Source organism: Mycteria americana, chromosome Z, assembly GCF_035582795.1.
Source record: "Mycteria americana isolate JAX WOST 10 ecotype Jacksonville Zoo and Gardens chromosome Z, USCA_MyAme_1.0, whole genome shotgun sequence".
Lineage (NCBI taxonomy): Eukaryota > Metazoa > Chordata > Aves > Ciconiiformes > Ciconiidae > Mycteria > Mycteria americana.
The window spans coordinates 11,979,811-11,999,663 of record NC_134396.1 but is presented as its reverse complement, the minus strand read 5'-3'; the positions used below and the strand labels follow the sequence as shown (position 1 = coordinate 11,999,663).

The following is a 19,853-nucleotide window of genomic DNA, read 5'->3' as shown; positions in this document are numbered from 1 at the left end:
TATTAAAACATGTTAGCTAAATGCACATATTATTGTAAGCTTTGTCTGGAGTGCCTTAATATTTTCCAAATGCTGTTATGTTAAACTTCCCAAACCTTAATTAAGTTATATAAAAGAAATATGAGGTTTACTTCAAACTTATGTCCCAAATATGCTTTTTTTTTTTTTTTTTTTTTGCTGCTCCCAGTCGTTCCAATTATTGATGAGAACAGTTAGATGAATGGGGTGTTTCGCAGAAATTCATTGTGCAAGCTCTGCTTACACAATGTATAAGACACTGTTGCTCAAATCATGCTTCAAATCCTGGAGCTTTTGGAGTGGGGGTGCTGCTCCTACTGTTAATACTTTTCAGGAGGAAGCCTGGCACATACCAATTCCCATTTTATTAGGCTGTACAGGCAAAAGTGTAGGTGACTTTTGAACAACTGTGATGAGGACTATGTGCCACCAGTAAGTCTTACTTGAGGACAGAATCACGAAGCTTAACATCTGCTTTTATTCTTAGAATTTGGTTCCAGGTAGAGTTTAATACCTGCTTGAGGTTTTTTCCCATGACATTTGCCTGCATTCTTTTTTCAACATCTAAAAGACTATTTTCTAAATGGTAGAAAATAACACATTTGTGCAATATGGACAAAATCCTCCTGGAGGAAACTGCTACTTGCAAAGTCAAAGGCATATTTTCCTATGGTATTTAAGTTCCTTAGGAAGACTTTCTCTCTACAAATTCCTATGTGATAAGAGTATGCTTATCTTGAAGGATCAGAGGGGGTTACAGTAGGAGGTTTTAATGGCTGCAAGGTATGCAAACCATCTGCCAGCTCTTTAGAAGGCTGTGGTAAGCTGTCCAAATTAATTTGAGAGGACGTCCAAGTATAAATGCGTTTGTATTGCAGCATCGGGTATAAGCAGGTATAATGTATAGCAAAATACACCCTCTGACAATAATTGGTTCTGTTTTAGTTTAAAATAGGTAAGTGTGGTATGTATACTGCAGTGCACTGCTAAGTTGTGGTAGCTGCAGTTACAGTGATAGTTGGATAACCAATATCTCATTGTGACCTTTTGGGCAGCATAATACTTAATTTCATCAAACGTTTTAAATTACAAACAATGAAGAGCTAGCTTCATTTATGAAAATGCTGAGAGGAACTGATTTCATTGACTGCTGGTGCTTAAAGGAGGAGAGTGAGGAGGATGATGAGTGGGCTTCAGAGCATTCAGAGATGCACTGTTGTGGCCACAGTGTAGAGGGAGGACATGCGTCCCACGTAAAGTGCATGTGAAAGCTAAAGTAGTTCCTTTAGGTAAATGCTAGGTGCCGAGAGTACTTGCTTATATAGAAATGTCAGTCATGGGAAAGGTGAGTTTCAGGTGATCTGACTGGAGAGTGGGTTTGGACAGCTTTGGTATCAAGAGTAAAGGGAGAGGCCTACTGAAGTGAGAGCTGTGTGGATGTGCAGTGTGATAGTTCCTCCCTCTGCACTGTACCCTGCTCATGCTCAGTCATGTAACTCGGCCACTGGATTTGTTGCTCAGGTATGCGAGCAAGTCTGGCACTAGCAAGTATGTTGCTCCCTACTGATGTGAAGAAGCAAAACACAAAACTCCAATTCATATTTCCCATTTAATTAATTCCTTATATCTTGTATCGTATACTTTCTACTGCATGCTGTTTTGCAGACTTAATAGGGTTTTTTTTGTTAATTGATTGATTTTTATGAAAAGGCTAAGCAGTCTCTCAAATGCTAGTCCTTACCAGCACCATGTATTCAGTTTATACTGTATTACTTGGACACTTCCTGTTCTGCACATCCTCGTTATACAGTGCTGCAAGTATCTTGCAAAGGCTCTTAGTCCTTTGGACTACAGACATCTCAATTGTTAGTCTGTTATCAAGCTGCTTATCAGTAACACTCTTGAGCACCTATTACTTCAGCTGTACTACTCCATTAAATAGGCTTCCTGTTGTTCAGGCCTGTACAGATTATGAGATGGAGGAAGGGTTTATATAGTTATCTATGGCAAAAGAGCCTGTGCTGCCTTCAGCTACCATGACTAAGAGGATAAAGCTTCGTTGTCTTGAGCTAGGAAAAAACATAGATCTTTGCAAGAGTGCAGAAAGAGATGGGATGCCCATTTTGGGGGATTAAACCAGATGAGATTACTTAGAAGTGTATACCCTTGAAGGGGGGGAGTAGAAAAGCAGAGGTGGTTAATATAAAACCTGTATAGATATTTGTAAGGATCTGAAGCTGAAAGATGTGTATCCTAAAATGAAAACATTATAGTAAACTTAAATGAAAACTTTGGGGATTAAAAAATCAATCAACCAATGAACCAAAATTAAACTCCATTTCTTCTGTGTGTTTTACACAGCTAGTACCTTCTGGTGGAAGTACCAGTCTTTTCAGACACGATTCTGCTTCTTCCACCATATAGTGTCTGAGTCAGATGTGTCAGTTGGAAGTGTGGGAACAGGCAGATGAATTACTTCTTGAATCTGCATGACTGTGGAGATAGTAAGCATATGACAGCTTGTAGCAAAGCTTTTTGTTATATTATTATTAACTTCCTTTCTGTTTCTGATTTAATTTTCTTAACCAGGTAAAAACCCTGATAAAATAATGATGGAGAGTTCAACCTAAATGAGCTTCAGAGGAAAAATAATCCAAAATTTGTTGTCTTGCAAGACAGTTTTTATGATGGGACACTTGCCACCTTTATAGATATTTAGGACTCTACCTCAGAAACAGTGTGCATGATTGTATGCCTACACATCTTCTCTGGAAGGTTCTCTGATACTCTGTACTAGGCTTTGAGACTTTTTTCTTGTCAACTGTTTGCATAGAATAGTAAGCTTTTATGAACAGGGATAATAAGGTATTATTTCCTGTCCCTACGCCCTGATTGTGACTCCAGGAATAAGAAAAAGTAATTTTCCTATCTCTTGTTGTTTTGGATAACAAAACAAGGACAGAAACCTCTGCAGTGGTGAGAATCATGCAGAAAAACTAAGGGGACTTAGTGGAAGCGTAGTTCTTTGCTGGTATGCATTAGAAAGAAAAATACTGGAAAAGAACATTTTTTCTTCTCAGGAAATTAGAAAGTAACAGTTTTCCTTGAATGTAGAATATGGCCTCAATAGATAAACAATTAGAAAACACTCATTTAAAAATAAAACAATAAGGATAACAAAAAGCCCTCTGTAGAGCTTTCTGCTTCTCAGATGCTGGGTATGGCAGAAGTGATGCACTCTAGCAGCATTGCATCAATGTTGGCATCTTCTTCCTGAAAATGATGAGTAATGGATATTTTGGTATTAGTAGCCTCTTGGCTTGAATTTGCACAGTGAGATGTGGAGATAAATGATGCATTTATACAGCTGTGCTTACTATAGTTTATATATGGTAAGTATAGTAGATGATGCAAATGTGCTTTTAGTTCTCTGGTTTACTTTGGATTAACTTATATTTGACTTTGTTTATAATGATAAATTCATGGCTTGAAATGGTTTGACTGGAAACAGCTGGTGTGCTAAGGAATTTGTCTGACACTAGAACAAAACAGAAATAATATTTATTCATAAAGTGGTGGAGGGGAAGCTCTTAAGAGAAGAGGAACCAACTGAGGTGGTAACTAAAGGCAGTCATTGAATAGGAGGTGATCATGGGAGCATGTTTGGAAAGGTTCAGGAGCCAGCCTGTGACTTACAGTATGGAAAGCTTCCAGTGAGACTTTTCCCCTCCCCAACATAGTTTCCCATTGGAAAATGCAAAGTTAAAGTAATAACAGAGCTCATATAGCATTTCCTGGCTACTCCTCCCTTTCCCATGTCATGTCCTTGACATGAGCAGCAAAACAAAGGCACAAAAGGGCAGCAGGAAAAAATCCCTTTATGTGCTACCCTTTGGGAAATGTGGACAATTCCATTCACAGTCACTGTTGATATTCTGTGGGTAGACTGCTGGAAAGGAAAGGTATAAATGTTTTCAACTTCCAGCCTCAAAAGGTGCTTGCTGTCACCAGAGTCTTGGCAATGACTTGCGTTTGATGGGATTACATCCACTTTGTTCTTGCAAATCTGTAGTCAAGCTGCTTGAACCATGCTGGTTGTGGTGTGTGTTGCTACCAACCTAAACAGGAGAAAGAGAGGCAGAATGTTCTGATGCATGTGTTGTTCTGTGCATGTGAATGTTAGCTATACTGTGGATTTTTTTGCTATGAGACTTTCCCTTCTACTTTTCTGAAATAAAGAATTGTGACTTTTTTTTTTTTCTTTTTTTTCCCAAATGGGGAAAGTAAAGACAGGTGAAGTGGGAAATCATAAAGGCTGGGCCAGGAGTGAGGATCAGAATACAATTCTCTACCCGTTCTCTCCACAGAGTTCATTGGTTGAAGTAAACTGTACTGGAATTGCTGAGCAGCCTCTCCTTGTGGCCAGAGCTCACATTACCTGCTCAAAGAGCTCAGCAGCTTGGTCCGATAAATGCTGCTGCGGCAGCATTACCTCCCTGAGCTATTAACTGATACACACCGTACTTACAGCCCTTTGACAACCTCTGACAACTAGTAATTGATTTCACTGGGAAAGGTATGGTTTGCCAAATTAGCCTGTTAATTTTTGTCAGAATGAAATGCCTGTTTGACAAACTTGCAGGCTGGAATAGAGCTTTGTCCTGAACTAGGGACATTATGAATTGGGGTTGTGTTCCTTCTGACTAGTCTCTGCTGTCCATGGCCCCTTCCTGCTCTAGAGAACAGCATTGTTCCACAGACCATTAACTTCAGGGAGGACTAGGAAAAAAAGCCCCGATCCTCATTACAAGAGTCTCAACTCTTTTCTGTTTAGACAAGTAGCTGTTCAGTTTATTTATCAAAGCTATGTGGTTAGTTATCCTGTACATAAACACTGTTTTGCATCTTCCCTTTGGAAGTCAGGATTCCTCATCTTCAGTGTTGCTGTCTTTCCAGAAAACAGTTGTGTAATGTACTCGCAAAATGTCATTTTTTGCCTCCAGTGGCTGGTCCGCATGAAAGATAAACTACTCCTGTAGGTTCAAGTGGCGCAGGGGGTGATTGTGTGAGCATGGAATTTTCCTGATGGCCTCTACTGAGCATCCTTTTTTCATACAGTTTGCAGAGTAGCCTCTTTAATTATAAAAATAAAAAATAATTCTTTTATATCAATAACAGACTTTGAATGTAAACCGCAAGTACATTGCAAAGCAAAGGTATTCAATATCCTGACAGTCTCCTTTGAAAAATATCACATGCTTGAAATTTGAGCTGCCCCCGTGACTGTGGACTCAGAAAGATAGCAGTGGGGCATGTTGAATTACTAAGTGGCAAGTGTACAAATCCAGCAGTTAGCTTTATCATTTGAGTTACTGAGGGGGCAAAAAGACTAGAAATGGCTCTTCAGTGAAAGTGAATGTTTTCTTTCACATTCTGTAGTCCAGAGGGTGGGACTGTGCATAGCCATGAGGTTTGCAAAAAGGCAAGTTAATTTGCAAGGATTCCTGGAGTCTGGCTGGGCAATTCTAAATTGCAGTGAGAGGTTGCCCTATGATTATGCTAAAAGTTGCATGCACCACTCTGCGTGTGTGTGCAATCACATCCTCTACTTCATACAGTGAGTTACAAATCACCTCTTTGCAGTCTTGCAGCTCTTCTGCTTCATTTGCAGCAGTTCTGGCCAGCACAAGGTTGAAGCCAAATGCTCTTAATCTCTGACCGTTCTGTGGCAATGTGTTGGTTACCTGGTTTGGGAAACATGCGTAACTCCTCGCCTCCTCAAAACTCCTGAACATCAACCAGGTGGTGTGGTTCTGCATGTTTTAGTTTTTTTGGTTCAGCTGCTAATGGAATTACCTCAGTGTAATCTGCTAATGTTTGTCACTGTCTTTTCTCTTTCATCCCACAGTTCAGTTATTAATTATTTTATCTATTTTCTACACTCCCATCCTGTTCAATGGTCCCTTAAGCATCACGTTTGTTTTGTTCACCTCTCTGATGTCATTCTACTTCATCCTGGCCTTCTCTGTTAGATCAGACTTCTTACCACTGACAAAAATAATGCTTTTTATTCTGTACAACTCACTTTCCTTGTAGCTCAGACTTGTTTCTTAGTGTTGCTGTATTAATTTCCTACAGTTTTAGCACAGAGTGTTTTAACTTCTCCAGTTGTTTGTTAGCGTGAGTGGTGGTGGTGGAAAGGTGTTTGTGCAGACAAAACATTTGTGGGTAAATTGTATGCTAAAATCTCTTTCCCTCAAATTCCATTAATAATGGCTTTTTTAACCACTGTTCACACTGTGGTGTAGTCAGACAACATACACTTCAACTTACGGAAGATTAGTTATTTGTTCCCTGATTCTAAAACTGCATGCATTTCTAAAACATGGGAGAATTTGTTTCTTAGCCAGGCCTGTGTTGTGTTAGTGTACTCCGGAAGATCTGCTTACTTCATTTTGTTGTCACCTTGGATTACATGGAAGACATTCCAGTGCATTTCTCTGGATTATATACTCTTAAGTAATAACCCTTCTGTATAGCGTCATACCTAGAGGCCTGACAGAGGTTGATACTCTGTTCGATTCCTAGCGTAGTCTCCACTGTGACAAGCAGATTACAGGCAGATAGGGAATGTATCAAACACAGCAGTGTGTGTGGAAACTGTGCAAGTTCTGTGCCACATACACTTGTCTACGCGTGGAAAACAAGGTGGGATTTGTTGTGAAGTTGAATCCGTATAGACAAAAGATCCTGGAACGATGAAGGGAAAGTGGAACAAACCTGTAGAGTAAAACTTGACAAAGGCTTTTGATTATTGGCATCAAGGTTTGTGTTTCAGATGTTTTTGCCTTGCTCTTTATAAGAACTGTGTGGTGTTTTTTCTCTGCTTGAATTTATTGGCTATGGAAGAGAATGAATCCACTAAGAAAGAGGCTCACAAGAGCAGGTTGGGTCATCCTGTGGGATGATGTAAGTAACTCTTGGTTTCAAGGGTTCTAAAATGCTTTTCACTGTGACATCTCACTTGACCTTGAACAAGAAGGTAACTCTGAAAGGGCTCAAGTGTGGAAATGCACACCTTGACATACCAGATTAAAAAGCAGAGGCTACAGTAGCATGAGAACCCCAAATACCAGGCCTCAGCTTTGCAGGCAAGAATAACATCGGGGTCGTAAAATGGAGTTCTAAATCCAAATACCCCATGAATAAGAAGGTTAAAATTTATATAAAAGAAAAGTTGCTGTGCAGTGAGCTATGCTGAGCCATTGGAAATGTGAGGCTCTAGGACTATCAGATAATGAGCAAGAAAACCACAATAAAAGAAATTGAGGTTTTAGGGGTGTGTTCTGCTGAGCCTGTAATGTAATGTGGATTAATCTTATGTAAGCTATTGCCCTCTAATAATAGTCTAGTGGATGGTAAATCAGCTTCAGATGGAGAACATGAATAAAGATCTTAGTAAGTATGAAATCTGAATGTATTTGGAAATGCCTGCGGAACTCTTCTTCATGATGGTTTTAATATTCTATCTGCTTGTATTCCTGAATCTTGCAGCTAGTGGCTCAACTTTCAAATTTCCTGAAGAGACACAAGCTAATTTTTTTTTTTCAGGAGGGTAAACTGAGGTGTAAAATGCAAACAATTTACTGATGCTCCACAGCAAGTTCTAGACAAGTTCTTGTGGTTCCAAATCATGGTGCTTTGTGTGATTGACGTCTGGGCATTTGAATTCTGACATTAGCCTTCTGCTCTTTTTACTGTTGAAATTACACAGAATCACAGAATCATATAGGTTGGAAAAGACCTTTAAGATCATTGAGTCCAACCGTAAACCTAACTGCCAAGACCACCACTATACCATGTCCCTAAGCATCTCATCCAAACATCTTTTAAATACCTCCAGGGATGGCGACTCAACCACTTCCCTGGGCAGCCTGGTCCAATGCTTGATAACCCTTTCAGTGAAGTAAAATTTCCTAATATCCAGCCTAAACCTCCCCTGGCGCAACTTGAGGCCATTTCCTCTTGTCCTATCACTTGTTACCTGGGAGAAGAGACCGACCCCCACCTCTCTACAACCTCCTTTCAGGTAGTTGTAGAGAGCGATAAGGTCTCCCCTCAGCCTCCTTTGCTCCAGGCTAAACAACCCCAGTTCCCTCAGCCGCTCCTCATCAGACTTGTGCTCCAGACCCTTCACCAGCTTCGTTGCCCTTCTCTGGACACGCTCCAGCACCTCAATGTCTCTCTTGTAGTGAGGGGCCCAAAACTGAACACAGTAGTCGAGGTGTGGCCTCACCAGTTCTAATTATTAGAACATAATTAGAAAAAATACATTGTGATTGCAAATTTGTTTGTGAATTCTAGTATGGGATTTCGAAAAGATAGGCTTTGTGTGAGTTAGGGATTTTCCCTTTTAAAATTCTGTAGTGTAGGAAGCTCTTTCCTGAGGAAGGAAGATGTTAGTAATTTGCTCTATCTCTTGAATAATGTTGCAAAGAATACCATTGGGTTTCTGACCCCTTTCTGACCTGTTTCAAGCTTACTTTTCAAGGTTTCTTTAGGTGAGATAGGTGTGCCAGGTAAGCTGACATCTTTTTTCTCTTAGCATCTGATTCTAATTAAGTAACCATTTTTTTACATAGATGCTAACTGTGTTATTGTATGTGACCAGGGTTCTGGATTTTCTATTTTTGATTTCCTGTTCCCTTCATTGGTAGAATATTTTTGTTAAAAAAACTTATGTTTCAGCGTGTGTTTCCTGCTTACCATAACAACTGCTGTAAGGAAGGTCTTGTGCTCTTAATAAGGAAAAAGTATTCAGTGAAGAACTGAAAAGAGGGAGTGCATAGCAATTGTGGGGCCAAATATTTTATTTAGTTATAAAAGTTGTATACAAATTTTTACTACTATATGCTCAGTATGTTGAACTATTGCAGGTCTTTGTGTTGCTGTGTAGGCACTGGACACTGCTGTATTCCTTAGCTCTTAAAGTGACTTCAGTTACTTTCTGATGGTTATGTCTGTGTTTTGTGCTGAAAACAGATTCCTTATTTGAAGAGCAAGTTTTGATTCTTGGTGGAGCTTTGCAAGAGTTATTTGGGATACCAGAGAATGTTGTTCTGTAAAGGTCTTTTCAAGTGGCTGTTTCGGGTTCGTCAAGGTTGAGATGTCTCCTTTTTAAAGAAGGGCTTGATTGAGAAAAGTGCTTTATAGACAGATGAATTAATGGATTAATGTGCTGCTGATGCAAGATTTCACGGCATGGATTGGTAAAGTATAAGAAGCCTCAGAAACAGAGTTTGCCTCTGCACAAATGATTCTGTTTTTCATGTTCACACGATAGAATCGTAACAAATAGGTCTGAAAGGTGTAGAGTCATCTGATTCATCCCTGGCTCAGAAGAAGGATGAGCTATGGCCAAACCAGCTCTGACCAGACTGGTTTTCTAAAAAAACACAGCAGATTCCATAATCTCTTCTGGCAATCTCTTCCCAAGCTCAGCTAGCCTTATTCTTCTACACACTGTTTTTCTAAGATCTAGCCTAAATGTCCTGTTAATCTATCTTGCTACAGTTTAAGCTCTTCTTTATCTTACACGTTGCAAACAGGGAGAAAAGTTTCTTCCTTTGTTATTTGAAAATTGGTTGTCACATGCTTTTTCAGCTTTCTGTAAATTAACAGATGGGTCATTCTGTACAGAGCAAAGTTACAACCGGAATCCGAAGTTACTTGTGTGGCAGGTTACAATTCAGAGATGCTGCTATGTAGCTCTCCTTTGTTCTTTTGCCTTACTTACTTCAATAAAACAGGGGTCAGAAGCTGCTTATTATTTTCATGCTGAACATATTAAATTGCTTGATGAGGATCATCTACTGGGTAGGCACTCTCCTGTCAAGGATACCTGGAAAGACTCCTGGAACATAAGCTTCACCAGTGTTAGCACTTGATTTGATTGGACAACAGAAACAGCATAAATATACCTGGGTGTTCCTAGAACAGTGGGTGAAACCATGAAACAGATTCAATGTTTTTTCTTTCCTCTTTTTAAGAGACTTCCCAGTTGTGACTCAGCACCTCTTCTATAGCAGTTGGAAAGATATGATTTTTATTGTGACAAGATTCTCTCCCCTGAAGAATAGTATACTTTGAATGAAAAAGCATTGGAAATGCTTCCATCATTGAATGGTATTTGGTTATCAGTGAACTTGACTTGCTATGAAATTAGACTTCGGGCCTTAACTTCTTGTATTACTTACAGACCAATTAACACCAGTGCAGCTGTTTGCTATGATCTTTTAAAGAGAGACCTCATTCTATTTCTGATTTAACAATAAGGAACTTGCTATTTAAAACTTGGAAATCTATTTATAGGGTTGAGTAAATAGATGTGAGTTTTATGGAATGTAATGCTGTTTCTGTCTACAGCTAAAAACTGGTAAATTTGAACAAATTGTAAATTTCCTTCACGTTTTGCTTGCGTGCCGCCGAAGGCGACTGGCTGTTAGCACTAGGGCTCTTGTCAATTGATTCAGGACAATCTACCTGGTCGGATTTATAGTCTAGTAGAACTATTTCCTGTTTGGTTAAGCTTTTAAAAAGAGGCAAGACCTGTAGGACTTTCAGTGAGAGTATGTTTTGTTGCTTAAGTTAGGGCGGGTGAGGTTAATTAACTTTTAATGCATAAGCATTAATATGGTTATGGTGATTAAACTGTAAATCTAAATGATTAGTGTTTGTTCGGATGTTTCTTGCTTCATATAAAATTAATTAAATGGTTTATTGCCTTGCTGCATTTGAAGGAGTAAACAAAGTACAGATTTCAAGTAGAAAAGGTGGCCACTTTTCTACTTACTGTTATTTGCAAGTTTCTGTTTAGACTAATCTGCAGCCTAGAAAGTTTCTCTTCTGTCACATTTGTTTGCTTTGGAGTTTATCCAAAAGGCACTTGCTTAAGTAGTTTCTCATAGCTTTTAGAAACCCACATTCCAGTTGTAAAAAAAAATATTAATCTGTTATATTAATCTGAGCACATAATTTGTAATAAATTCTGCATCTTGTCTGTCTGATTTATGTTCATGTAATAAATGAAGTATAATGTGTATTTTAAATTTTCAGGTGCCTTCAGTAACCATAGAGTGTGCACCAGGAAACAGATATTGCCATCAGAATGCCAAAAAATATTGTGAAAACATGAATATTCCAAGAGACAGATTTTTCTTGAAGAACAAATAGCTGCATATTTTGAAGGATAAGTTGAGTTAGATCACCCTCAAAATTCCAAATTATGCTTGGCTTCAGCTTTCAGTAATGCTGTGTTACTGTGTAAAAAAGCTGTGGGGTGGCAGTCAAAAAGGTTCTTAGATAAACCAGTGAGTTAGATAAACCAGCAAATAAAATGGGTATTTTACCATGTGTGAAACAGATAGCTCTGGGATACTTACAAGTTAAGCATCTTTTTGTTGATCTTTTTGGAAACTATGAAGTTGATGTCAACTTCAATATTGCAGAACCTGCAATATGCAGGTTCTGACTCTGATAGGAAAATTTTTAGCTATACATCATGGGTTTATCCAAATATAAGTGCTTTTCTAATGAAAAATCTTGCACTAATTTTAGAGGTCATGCTCCAGATATTACTTGATTTTGAAGACAGCTCTTGCTATCTTTCATAATCTAATGTTATGTTAACATAACATTAAGTTACAAAACTGTTATCAGTTTCCTAGGTTTTCTCTTAATTTGTCATTTAATGATGCGGTCCTACTTAGCAACTGCATTTGAATTAAAAGTTTAAAAATCTGTTAGAAGTTTAGTAATTTTTCTTGGAGGACAGTTTCTTGATTTCCTTTACCAATTTTGGATTGCTCCTGTACGCTGAAGGGGCAAATAGCAATACTCACGAAAGAACGTGATTTTCAGTGCTGTCACTATCAAAATGGCAAAGTGGATCTACGTTAGATCCAGCTGGTTCAGTATGTTTAAGAGACAAGAGACTGTGTAGCTGGTTTTAGAATCTCCTGACTTTGAAATGCCTGTGTACAGTCTCTGAGCAGCAGTTCCAAACTGGTTTATGTGGTGGAATTAATGTTTTGAGTGCTGCATTTTACAGGAAAGTTAATGTTAATTCCCTTGTTTAAAAGAGATCCCAACAAACAACCATACGTGGAATGAAGTTCAAGAGCAAAGAGAAGAGGCAGCAAGTTGTTTAGGGAGAAGAAAAAAAACACTACTTTTTTTTACCCCCAACATGATGGAAGTGTAGAATGAATGCTCAAAATAGGGTAAAACCAAACCCAAAAAAATGAAAACCACGTGAATGAAAACTAATTTCCAAACAATTACAAACAAATAATTTCCAAACTATTGGCATTTTTTTGAGCAGCATTTGTAAATAATTTGGTTTTGGGCTAGTTCCTATACCATAGAATTAAAACAGAGATAGATTGTATTGTTATGTATTTATTAGTATATATGTTATTATAATATTTAATTTTGAATGGCATCTTTATTTAAAATAAAGCCCCAGTATGCAAGAGCCAGCCGCTTAAGTGTGGTGTCACGTGAGACGACTATCTAATAATTTGAGCAGATGGCTATATGCAATTTTGTCTCAGAAGTACCTCTGTAAATGTGAAAGAAAACGTTGTATTTTTAGAACTCAGCATCATACACGTGTTTTTTTTCAAAAAGCCTGAAAGCAGAATGGTGGTATAATAAAATGAAATAAATTTTATAATGATCATGACACTGAGGTAATTTAAAGAAACATTCTCTGTGTGGTGAGGACGTAACAGTTGTGATTCAGTATTTTTGAGGGCTGGTTGGGCTTGGTGTGCTTTTTGGAACTGGTAATTTTTTTTTTCCTCCCCTCTGCCCTGGCAGATAAGGCTTGTTTTGGTCTTCTCTTACAGAAATATAGTGTATGAGTTGTACTTCAAATCATATTTCTTGTGGTGAAATACAGGATTATTCTAGTGACCTTCTATTTGGTCAGCCAGCAATCTAATAAATGAAATTAAAAGCAATTATGTATGGGGCCAGAGGGGTCCTATGCTAGTTTGTATCTGATGAGTGTCTGCATCTGGAGTACCTTCTGTGCTGTAAAAATGCTTTGGACTCATTTTGGCTCCTTATCCAGGGTTCTCAGAATGTGCTATGAAATAAAAGTGGTCAGCTTTAATAGTTTATGTTCTCAAGTTTCAGGAAATGAGAGTAAATTTGCACTACTGCTGCTTAGCTTCTGTGCTGCTTAGCTTCTGTGCTGGTTAATTTATTTCAATGCTGGCTGTTGCCTTCTGTGCTCACTCCGTGTGGATGAGGGGGTTCCACTTGTGCTTTTAATCTCCTGCTCTGCTTTGGCTGGACTCTCTGTATTTCATCTTTGACAGGAATCCAGCTGCATTTGCTCTCAGAAATGTGCATGTAAAGGGGAAGCATGTACTTTCATTGAAGACTAACTTCAGTAATTAAGTTTGATTCAGGCTCTAAAAGACCTTATACCTAGGCATGAGAGACCATGCATGTGTGTTCTCGAACATTCTTGTAGGATAGCGTGAGAGTGTATGCTGTCCTTGCATAACTAGCTTGAAGATGAGGACCACCTGAATGTAAGCCATAACTTCTTGAGGTAGCCTGCCACTTCAAGTAGGCGTCCAAAGTGCAAGCAAACCTCAATTATTTCAGTGCAGGGCTGCTGTAATTAAGCCAGAAAAGGGTCCTTAGTCAGTCTCTGTGCCCAGTCCTACCTCTTTCAAAGGTTATGAGTCTTAGGAACATGTGGAAAGCCATAGAAAAACACTTGTACAGAGTTATTGCTTGACAAACATAGTCTCTGGCAAAGCTTGTTTTTGGCTCAGTCAGAATATTTTGATGAAGTTACATGGACCTATAAACAATAACACAACTATTTTTTTTAATAGTTCAACATCCCCCTTATATTTCTTTGTTTAAAGCTTAAAACCAACTGCTTCATGAGGAAACGATAAGGATGGCTTTATTTTTGTTGGGGAAATCCAGGTTGAAGGTTCTGAGTTGCTACACAGTGTGAATTGGAGGATATAGGTACCGGGGCCCTCCCTCTTTTAGCAGAAGCCTTTTTAAAGCTTTACACAAAGGGGTCTACAAAACATGAACTAAACTTTTTTTCCTAAATGGCTAAACAGGATGTAGATATAAATAATAATTCAATACAAACTTCTTTTGGTGGAGCTTTCTCACACACAGCTTCTTGTACGTTGAGAGATGTAGTTTCCTTTTAGAAAGAGTTCTTTCATTAGTTTCCAGACAGTGCTTAAGATAAATTAATTCCATTTAAAAAAAAAAAAAAACTCTTGTTCCAAGGTGTTGTAATTTCTCTATGTTAACAGTAATGTGTTTGGTAATTTTTTTTTAATTTGGTGTTTTTGAAATGTATTGTTCTTAATCAAAATTGTTAAGATTTTTCTTAATTCTTCACAAAATATTCAGAATGGTTGAGCAAGAAGGTGATCAAGTATTGGAGTAGAGACTTCTCATACATACCATGTTAATAAAACAACTGTATGGGTTCTGTCTTTTTAGAGCATTCCTATTCTGCAGGTGAACACAAGTCTACTGAACGTTGTCCCCACAAAATTGCATGCCCGTCTATTGTAACAAATACCAATTTATCACTTTTAAACTATTTCTTTTTGTTTTGTTTAAATGTACCTGCTCAGAAGCTTTTCTGTGGTCTCTTCCATATAGTGAATCTCCCTTGCTGACATGCACATTCTACATAGCAACAGGGAAATACTTTTTGAAGGTACCATAGACAGAGATTTAAGGGCAGTGGCAGAATGTGAAACCACTTCTAATTCTGGCTATAAGCTTGACTCTTTGTTTAATCTTTATCTTGGAGAGACTGTCCTACCTTGAAGGCAAATCATGGTTGATGTAACCTGAAGGAAATAGTAAAACACGAGATTGGCTGTCATAGGGGAGTTGGGAAATATCTTTGTGTGAAGGCTGGAGAGAAATGCTTGTCAGTCTTGTTGATAGTATGTTATTACCTCTTGTTCAGACAGGCTAGTTTTGAATCACTGGAGTGTCTTCAGACTTAAAACACACTGGGTGTGAATTTGGGCTTGGTTGGTTTTTTTTGTTTGTTTGGGGTTTTTTTTGTCAGCAGAGCAGTTTGTATCAAGTTGTTTCTCACTTTGAGTGGTGCTACCACACAACAGGCTTTGTACATTTTCATTCTTTTGTATTCTCCCATAAGCTTTATATTATCTTATTCTGTAAAGTTAACTAGCTTTTCTCTGAAATGTTTCTTTGTCCACCCATTTGTCTTTCCCAGTTAAATTTGAGATCATTCTCACAGCAATACTATGCTTGGCTAACCATACAGGTGTACTAATTTCCTGTCTAATTCCTTCTCCCATGGATCATCCTGTCTTAGCAGAAGTGTTCTCTCCATCTAGTTAGGACTAGTTTATAACGCCTACCACTTTCATATTCATATCTGAATTGTTGAGGGGAGCCAAGATCACCTTTTCTGTCAGTGCTGGTAAGGACTTTGTGCTTTGCCTTCTACATTTGCTTCGCATGGTGTTAGTGATTTATGTATTTATTTTTGCATGTCCATGGCTCAGCTTCTGCTTCACTCAGTCTCTTGCTTTGATGACGTAAGATATTTCAGCCTTCTACTTCTTGCACTGTGTCTAAATGGAAGGTCTCTTGTGATACTCAAGCTAAGCTGTTTTGTCTGAGGATCAAAATCATTCTGCATTACTACGCCTCTATTGTGTGTACATATAGGGGATTTTGGGGAGGGTTCTGAGACCCAAGAGGTGTATGCATGTGGTGTGCACTCCTCCTTCCTTTGCCTTTTCTATGGTGGTTTCTTTTTCTTTTAATTATTACAAATTTAATACTTACTTCCTGAAGTGCAGGGTCTGCAAGATGTTACCAGCAATTTCTATGATGTTGCTACTGTTCTCCCCCCTCCAGCTTATGTTCTCCCATAAGCCCCCCCTTTTTTTTTTCTTTTTTAATGGTCCTCCTTTTAAGCCAATTGCTTGTCTAAGCCCTGAGTTGTGAGGCTCTGTCTTCTGTAAGCTACTGACTGCTAAAAGCTCTCTAGTTATTATCTGTTTTTTTTCCTACCACATTTCCTGACTGAGAAAGAAGTTGTTCCTCAAAGACTTGTTCTGGTGTTGGCAAGCTCAAAACATTGGTAATTTCTCCTTTTTTTTTTTTTTTTCTGGAGAATGTTGGTTTTCTGGCTTTGGAATTTTTATACAGGCAATCTTTAATCTACTGTGGGGAGCTGGGAGATGACTTGCAGCTCATGATGTGTGCAGGGGATGGGAGAACACGACAAAGCGGATGTTCAAGATTATTTGAGATAGTCCATCTTGGACCTTTATGTGGATATCTGCTCTTGTGGAAGGTGGAAATCAGTGACTCAACAGTGATTCTATCTAGTCCTGCGTTCCCACTGAAAGTGAGAAGAGTCAGCACAATGCTTAATCTTGAGTTTACCAAAGGTGTTTTCTACCTAATACTTAAATTGTGCTGAATACCTCTCGTGCCTCTCTTTGAAGTTTCTGTGAGCCCTTATTCATAGCTTTTCAAATATGCACTGTTGTGAGGTTTTCTTCAATCTATAGTGAGTAAAAACTTTCCCTAAATTAAGGGCTGTGGTTCTCAGAAGCTGATAACGTGTATTGTCAGAGAAAATGTCCATGAAATCTGATAATGATTGTAGCTTTATATTTTAAAAAAAAAAGGAGGGAGAGGGGGGAGAAGATTTGTGTTTCAGGAGTTTATCCGGTCATCTGTGGGATTTGGGGAAGATACTTATTCTTGTGCTGAGCAATTGGTTAGTTTTATTGTAGCCTTTTCTGAAGCGTTGGAAGGAATGTGGAGTATGGTGGATAGTGGTCTCAATGTTCTTAGATGCTTGCCTGGTCTCTGGTTCACATGACTGAAGTCAACTGGACTGGTAGATCTGAGATCAAGAAGATGTTTTTTCTGAGGTCATAATGTCTGGAGTGTGTTGCTTCTTTAATTTCCAGTATGTTGGGAGGCAGTTTGCCCACTGGACAGTGTATTTTACCTGCCCATGCCCTAAATGTGGAGCTTGGGCATTGATGATACCCTCATACTGCCATTCTCACTTTGTGGCAGTTGATCAAGTCTCTTGGTGGCTGAAGTAATTTAGTGTAATTGAAGTCTTGGGGTCTGTTTTGTGGTAATATTTGAGTGAAATTGATGGCATACAGGTTAGTGCATTGAATACTCTGGTGATCATTTCCGTCTTTTAGCTATGGCATAATTGCACTTTGTTTGGAAAATTAGTACCAGAAGCAGTGACGGTACTTGTTGTAAGCAAATTACTCAGCTGAACATGATGCATTTTTCTGCCTGAGCTACAGTCACTATTTTGGCTAGTGCTGGTGCATTGCTAATTTGACTGTTTCATACCACATATTGTTAAATCGCTGTCTGCTTCTGTTGTCTTGCTGCTCACTGTGTGTGCTGCATGCCTGGTCACAAAACACACATCCTGCAGAGCTATTCCATGAAGATTGCATGCTTCTATACCACGCAGATGTTGACTGGTGGTTTGACACACTATGGTTGCAAAGCAGTCTTTGCTTATTAAAACTCAGAAGAGATTGCTACTTGCAGTGTGTGTGGTTTCATGTAAAATTACTGAGAAAAATCCTGCTAAGTTTGGGAGTGTGATTATAACCCACTGATTTCCTATGTGAGAAATGCTCGTGATTCCCCTCTCCCTTCCAGGAGTGTGGGTTTGGATACTGGGAGACTGTGTGGTCCTTCTCTGCCCTTAGTTTTCAAGTGGACGTTCAGCTATTGCATGTGCCGTTAGTTTCTTTTTTCTAATGTCTCCAAGCCTTTTCCAGAAATTCACAGAGAATTTAAAAGAAGCAAAGATTACCTGTTCTCCTTAAACTTATACTGGTGTTTCTCAAAAAAATTTGCAGACTCAGTTGGTCTTTTGCATGTATCTGTGTTCAAATAGTCCTCTCCGTTCCCCAGCACTGTCCAGTGACAGCTTGCATTACCAATGGTTAGTTAGCTTACCTTTAACTGTTAGTAGCAGCTTGTTTCTTCCAGGTCAGGAGAGTGAGAAACACCTGCAATTTGTGGATGTAGGGGTAAAAGTTCACTCCTTTGCCCTGAAGTGGCTGAGCTGTTGCCAGAAAAAGGTAGATAATTGTTCCCTGGATAAGTGCTTCAGTAGCTATTGTGAATTATATGTGTTTTAAATCTTGCTTTATATTGTTGAATCTTTTGACTGATGGACTCTGGGCATAAAAATTAATATTAAAATGCTATTTTGTCTTTCATCAGATACTAAATGAGTAGGTACACAGAAGTTGGACAGACTGCGGCATAAGTTATGATATCAATATAGTACTTGAAAGCTGTAATTCATTACAGGAAGTGGGCTCTTGCAGATGACATTGAATTGAGTGCTATAAAAACATGGTCTGACATGGTCTTGGTATGTAAACCAATTTAGTTGTAAATCAATTTCGTTGTCTAAACTGTATACAAAGAGATTTCCTAGATACCAGTTCAACGCAGAAAGTTAATGAAACCCAGAAATTGGGTATATTGCAATAAAAAAGAGAACAGATTAGCTGGGTTCTAAAGGAGAAATCTATACCCACTCAGAAATTAAATGCTTCGTGTTTTAGTGAATTTGAAATAAATGACTGGTGCAGCATGAATGCACGCTGAATGAATTAACTACATGTGAAGGCCAGAACCATGGGGTTGGGAATGTGTGTGTCTGTGTGTGTAACTCAGCAAACTGTTTCAAGGATGTTAGCTTGGCATGCAAACTGAGAAGTGACAAAGCTATGACGATTCAGGAAAGCGGACTGCTGTCACTGGGTAAAGCTTACAAACCTTTTCTTGACTTGAGCAAAAAGCAAACATGGGTGCCAAAAATATGATAGTGATGCAGTGAGATAAATAACTGTTGTTCCTTTACCTAAAGCGTGACAGAGGTCTTTTCCCATCTCTCCTCTAAAAATGCTATGGAAATAAAATACCTCCAGCTCTCTTTAAAAACAAAAAACCTGACAATTTTTAAATCTCTCTGAATATCTGATTTCAGAGGCCACTGCAGAATTTGGGACTCTTTTCTTAGAATAGTGACATTAAAGAGGAAAAGGAATAATTTTTGTAGAGGCAATAAATCAGATGGTCCTGGATTATCTTTTTCAAAAACGTTACATTTCAGATTTCTTTTTTTCCTTTCAATAAATGTTGCACGTTTTTTTCATAGTATTTAGTGGAACATTATGCTACAAGATAGTTCTGGAGTTAATAATTTAATAGTATTTGAAGGATTAAACATTTATATGATTAAATCATATTTGCACTGAACAGCAAACATTTTTAGAGAAGACATTAAACCTCAGGTTTTCACAATATAACCTATTGTATTTCATGGTCCTATACATGTACACTTCAACTCTCCTTTATACATTTTCTCTTAGCAGCCACCATCAGACATGGAAACTTATATGGAAATTAGTGTTTTGCTCTTCCTGCTACAACAGAATCCCTAAACGTCTGTCTCTAAAAGCAATCAGCTTTTGTGAAGTTGCAGTCTATGTATACTTACTCAGCCCTGTTGAGCATTTTCTACTCTCTTCTGAAGGTTCTGTCCTAGGAAAGAACAAGGATTAAAAAAAAATCTTGCCTCCCCTTTGACAGATGCATCTTTTAGTAAACTCAGCCCAATTTTAACACATAATCAGCCATCCCTTTCTGGTTATGATCCAATGCAGAAGATGCAGAATAACTTTTACAGCAGTATCTTTGTAACT

The 19,853-nt window shown here is 38.4% G+C and overlaps 1 protein-coding gene across 4 annotated transcripts in view; it reads left to right on the top strand.

Annotated features, from left to right (window-relative positions):
- ARL15 (ARF like GTPase 15) overlaps positions 1-19,853 on the top strand; it is a 231,079-nt gene that overhangs the window by 14,779 nt on the left and 196,447 nt on the right. The gene's annotated exons all lie outside the window — the stretch shown is intronic.